Source organism: Pseudophryne corroboree, chromosome 5, assembly GCF_028390025.1.
Source record: "Pseudophryne corroboree isolate aPseCor3 chromosome 5, aPseCor3.hap2, whole genome shotgun sequence".
Classification (NCBI taxonomy): domain Eukaryota; kingdom Metazoa; phylum Chordata; class Amphibia; order Anura; family Myobatrachidae; genus Pseudophryne; species Pseudophryne corroboree.
Genome location: NC_086448.1, coordinates 625,102,027 through 625,108,039, shown reverse-complemented (window position 1 = coordinate 625,108,039; position 6,013 = coordinate 625,102,027). Strand labels below are relative to the sequence as shown.

The 6,013-nt window shown below is 41.9% G+C and overlaps 1 pseudogene; it reads left to right on the top strand.

The window, feature by feature from the left end:
• Positions 1-3,511: 3,511 nt before the first annotated feature.
• Positions 3,512-3,629, top strand: LOC134930549 (5S ribosomal RNA; annotated as a pseudogene).
• The last annotated feature ends 2,384 nt before the right edge of the window (positions 3,630-6,013 follow it).

Below are 6,013 nucleotides of genomic sequence, written 5' to 3'. Positions count from 1 at the left end.
CAACTGTGCATTCAGAGATATCACAAATCCCCAAGGAGAGTCCAAGTGTGTCTGCGGTTGCGGTGCCTAGGCCTGACCTCCCCAAGACTGTATGGGAAGAGGAGGCTCCTACCACCATTTGCACACCCCCTGCTAGTGCTGGGAGGAGCACCGCCAGTCCAGTTGCTGATTTTGAGATAGAGGATGTCATTGTAGAAGTATACCAGGATGAGTAGGATACTGGTGTAGCTGGCGCTGAGGAGGAAGTGGATGATGAGGATTATGATGGTGATGTGGTTTGTTTGAATAAGGCACGAGTGGAGACAATTGTTGTCCATGGGATGAAAATGCCCATTGTCATGCCTGGGCAAAATACCAAAAAAGCCACCTCTTCGGTGTGGAATTATTTCACCACAAATCAGGACAACAGGTGTCAAGCTGTCTGTTGCCTTTGTCAATCCATAATAAGTAGGGGTAAGGACATTAACCATCTAGGAACATCCTCCTTTATACATCACCTGCAGCGCATTCATCATAAGTTATTGTCAAGTTCAGAAACTTTGGGTAATAGCGTAAGCAGTCCACTGACACCTAAATGATGTGGTTTGTTGAATAAGGCACCAGTGGAGACAGTTGTTGGTCATGGGATGAAAAAGCCCATTGTCATACCTTGGCAAAATACAAAAAAATCCACGTCTTCGGTATAAATTTATTTATCTGTGAGGATGAGGATGTAAACACTGAAGGGGGAGGAATCGGAGGATGAGGAGAGATTAATTGCTTCTTTTTTGGTGGGGGCCCAAACAAAGCAATCATTTTAGCCACAGTTGTGTGGCAGACCCTGTCACTGAAATACTTTGGTTTGTTAGAGTGTCGATGTCCTGTTTATACAACATAAGCGTGGGTGGGACAATTCCATCTTGCACATCTTTTCTTTGTCTGCCACATCATTCCAGGGGTGCTGCCCCTCTTCCCTATCAGTCCAGGGGTGCTGTTCCACTGCCATTTAAATCCAGGGGTGCTGTTGCCTTTGTGCTGTGCTGTGTAATTCTCCAGGGGTGTTGCCTATGCTGTATAAGTCCAGGGGTGCTACCTATCTTCTGTAAAAGTCAAGAGGCGCTGCTGTATAATTCCTGGGGTGTTGCTGTACTTGATCTTAGGTTTACATTAAAGCCTAGAGCAGTATATGAAACAAGCTTCAACATCACAACTAGATTTGTGAAAACATATAGCCACAAAGTTGGAAATGGAAATTGCAATTTTGATGAAGTGTTTTCCAATGAGACTACATTTGTGGCCAAAGTCAGTCAGACTCAGAAGAGACAGAATCATAATCCAGTGTAACTGCTAAAGAAAACTAGATTTTCCAAACACACCTATGTCTATATGTCTGCCATATAATTCCAGGGGTGCCCTATCTAAACCTGCTCATACACATCTTCTAGTGTGCACCGTGTACCCAGCATTAGAGATAAGTTCTTCTCAATTATTTCGTGTTTGGAGCCATTCATTTGAGTGAGTCCCTATTAGTCAACCTTAAATTTTATTTATTATTAATGTTCCACATTTTGAGATTATTTACAAGATGCACATTTGTTGTACAGGGTTCTTTTCCTAAGGGCTGTGTTGGGTTTTCGCAAGATCTCGCAGTGTTAGTAGAACAAAATTTTAGTGATCTTGCATTGCATCAGCTTTCCATTGCACTGCAGCACTAGATGGGCCAGGAGCTCCTGTGAGGCACAAACAGTTACTGAATAAGGCCCAGTATGGCATCTCATGGTGGTTTACAGCCAGGAAGATGTCTGGCTTGCCAAGTTGAGGCATGCTGTGGGCACAGAGGTTAGCATTGCTTCCTTCCACAGTCCTACTGATAGTATGAAATGATTTTCGACTGTAGAGTGGTAAGCTCCATTTGGGCAGGGGCTCAATAACAAAAATATTCACTGCACAGTAGTCCTGCTTAGTACTTTACTGAACCCACCTGAACTCAACTTGCCCCATCCGGGTCTGCTGTGGGGGATTAGGAGGGTCTGCTAAAACATCTAGGGGGCTGCTTTATTTAAAAATAAAATATGAATAAAATAAACAAGACACACAGGTATGCTCACATGCGTGTAACTGGGACACAAAGGTTTGCTCACATGCATGCCACAAAATATGTAAATAAAAGTGCAATAAAAATGGAAATAAAGTAACACATGAGATTTTCACAAAATAAGTCTCCAGACTCTGTGGAGGGGAAAAATCCAATCTTGATCCTGTGGTATACACCAGTTTATTTGCATCCCAGCATTAACTCTGAGAGTATCTTAATTCCTGAAAATGGAGAAGGGGGTACAAATTTGGAGGCTTTGGCCCCTAGTTTTTCAGTTTGTCCTTTCCGTACCACACCAATATAGCAGTGGAGGTGAAAGCCTGTGTGTTGTACCTGATTGCGTGTGCCTCTATAATTTTTAATCACCTTCTTGACACTGTCCTCTTCCTCTTGTTTCTTCTCATAATGTGAAAAGACATCAAAGAAGGAGGCGGTATGTTTGTAGCTAGCTGAGATTCGGAGAACTTGGCAAGCTTTTAACAGGGGGACCGTCTGTCGCTGAAATGATGGGTTTATTAAATGGTGCATGTCCTGTATAAACAACATAAGGGTGGGTGAGAGAACCCAAGGACAATTCCATCTTGCACTTCTTTTTCTTCTTTGCATTATGTGCTCTTTGTGGCCTAGTTTTTAAAACTGCCATCCTGTCTGCCACCATCACCTAGGTGGTTACATGGAAAGATATCATTCTGCACCAGTCCCATGTATTCAAACAATTTTATTAAATACCAGAATTATATCCGTATAAGAGAATAAATCTCTGATAAAAGTGCCTGTTGGTGCACCCAGAGTCAGAGAAAGAACTAGAGATGAATTGTTTACAGAAGACTCTTGTATGGGTGCACTCTTGTATTATATTTTATTAAGTAGAGTACATTTTAAAACATAACATTTATTATTAGAAGTTTAAGATTAATACATACTCCACTGATCCACCAGAAAAATTGGGCAAAGACATTGACAATTACACAAATTATATGTTACGGAAAATAGATAAAATGTTCTGGTTAGTCTATATTAATAGACTGCTGGGGAGATGTAGACACTGTAGTTCTACAACTATCCCCTACCAACCAAGCACAAGCAATGCTTGTTTTAATCGGACCTCATAGGGTCATTATTAAGCAGACTATTTATAACAGGAGTACAAATCCTAATATTTTTTTCCAGTACTCATTACAGTTATGGAATTTTGATTGATTGCTGCAAACATACTTTTGCCTGGTTGACCGGTATCCAGGCCAATGTGTATAAAATAGCAAAACAGGTATTGGATTCCTTCTACTTTCTGACCTCCTGTTTTCTGGGGACTCTCATCTGTGATTAATAGGGGTAACACCGTGTCTAACGTAGACAGCAGATCCCTAACTTTCTCTCTCTTGCAATATCTGTAATAGGTGCACTCTCTTTGGTGAGTCGACTAAATTGTGTCTAATAACTTACTACCATACCACACCGATAAAGCCCAATCTCGTACGATCTTGGAAGCGAAGCGGTGGTGGGCTGGGTCAGTACCTGAAGGGGAACCCTCAGAGAATACCCGGTGTTGTAATCCTTGACCTATTTCGACTACACACCAACAGCAGGATCACCAATTTTTCTCTATTTTTTTCTTTTCTTCTCTAAAATCTTCTAATATCACTTTTCTACGGCGCTGTGACTAGTTCACAGAGGCCCAGTAAAAACAATTAAGTAATATCGAGAGTTTAAATGTTAATTATGCATATGCATACTCTTTGAATCATTAGGATTTATACTCCTGTTATAAATAGTCCACTTAATAATGACCATATGAGGTCTGATTAAAACAAGCATTGCTTGTGCTTGGTTGGTAGGGTATAGTTGTAGAACTACAGTGTCTACATCTCCCCAGCAGTCTATTATTATAGACTAACCAGAACATTTTATCTATTTTCCTTAATATATAATTTGTGTAATTGTCAATGTCTTTGCCCAATTTTTCTGGTGGATCAGTGGAGTATGGATTAATCTTAAACTTCTAATAATAAATGTTATGTTTTTAAATTGACTCTACTTAATAAAATATAATACAAGAGTGCACCCATACAAGAGTCTGTTGTAAACAATTTGTCTCTACTCCTAGATGGGCCAGGTGTTTGTGCCGCCCACTTGTGTCACTTCGCTTAGTCATCCAGTTACCTCGGTGCAACCTTTTGGCCTAAAAACAATATTGTGAGGTGTTCAGAATAGACTGGAAATGAGTGGAAATTAATGTTATTGAGGTTAATAATACTGTAGGATAAAAAATACCCCCAAATTCTGTGATTTTAGCTGTTTTTATGGCTTTAAAAAAAAATCCAGATACAAAACCAAAACACGGAATGGTGGTTTTGGCAAAACCAATCCAGATCCAAAACACAAACGAAGATCCAGGTCCAAAACCAAAACACAAAACCCGAGAAGTGTCCGCCGCACATCTCTAATTAAATGCTGTATGCGAGTCAGGCATATGGAGATGGGAAGCCTGTTTCTGATTGACGTCTTACACCTAGCATGGGGTTGGTGCAAGTGCCATCATTAATTCTGATTGTTACAGTAGATGGCATAAAGTCAATGACACCTCATAATCAGCCCCTTTATATTGTTTATTCTTACAATAGCATACTTTGTAACGGGTGTGGTTCGTTTTATCGACAGTGTCTAGGTCGACAATGTTTAGGTCGACTACTATAGGTCGACAGTCACTAGGTCGACATGGATGGAAGGTCGACAGGGTTTCTAGGTCGACATGTGCTAGGTCGACAGGTCTAAAGTTCGACATGAGGATTTTTTTTTTTGGTGTCGTTTTCTTCGTAAAGTGACCGGGATCCCAAATTAGTGCACCGCGTCCCCTCGCATGGCTCGCTTCGCTCGCCATGCTTCGGGCATGGTGCCTTCTCTCCGCTACCGCTTCGCTCGGCACACTTTACCGTTCAAATCGTAGTCCACGTGGATCGTTAAGTATGAAAATATCCCCCCCAAAAATGTGAAAAACTCATGTCGACCTTTAGACCTGTCGACCTAGCACATGTCGACCTAGAAACCCTGTCGACCTTCCATCCATGTCGACCTAGTGACTGTCGACCTATAGTGGTCGACCTAAACATTGTCGACCTAGACACTGTCGATCTTCAGACCGGATCCCCTTTGTAACACCTAGAGTACTTTTTTATAATATGTCCAGATGACAACCTTCCACGCAGTCGTTCGATTTCCCACTGTATGTAATATTTTCTTCCATTGAATATACTAAGCTAAAGCAACTGGCTGCATAAAAATGCGGTTGATTCCAATTTGTACATAAACCTAATAGTTTTTATACAAATACAATTGTGATGGTGGAGGAACTGCGCATGACCAGTAACCATTCTGCTCATGGTAGGCAATCAAGAGACCGCCTGTCTGGATTCTGGCAGTCACAATGGTGACGCCAGAATTCCAACAGGTGGTGAATTGCCACTGCCGGAATACTGGCACCACAGGCTTTTCTCCCTCTGTAGGTGTCCACAACACCAATAGAGGGAGAATTTAACCTGTGGCAAAAGCAGTGAGCCACCATGCCGGCAGCGTGGCAAGCACAGTGAGCCCGCAAGTGGCTTTCCGGCACTCGCCTCGCTGCCGGCATACTTGTGGGTGAGATCCATCTGTCAGTACCATGACAGCCGGGATCCCGATCGCCGATAAAAAGTATGTATTCACTGAGCATGTGCACAATTAGTACTGCCTGATCGCTGTTAGTTCGATGGTCGGAAATAGTGATCCAATGCTGTATGTTCGGACACAGCATTTGGATTGCAGATGCTTGTAGGAGGTGTCTTTTCCTACAGATGCCTCCTGCAGTATTAGCATATTAGTTGTGTGGTAATGCACAGGCATTTGGCTGCAACTGTATAATACTGTACAAATCAGAATCAGGCAAAATATCAGAATCACTGCTTC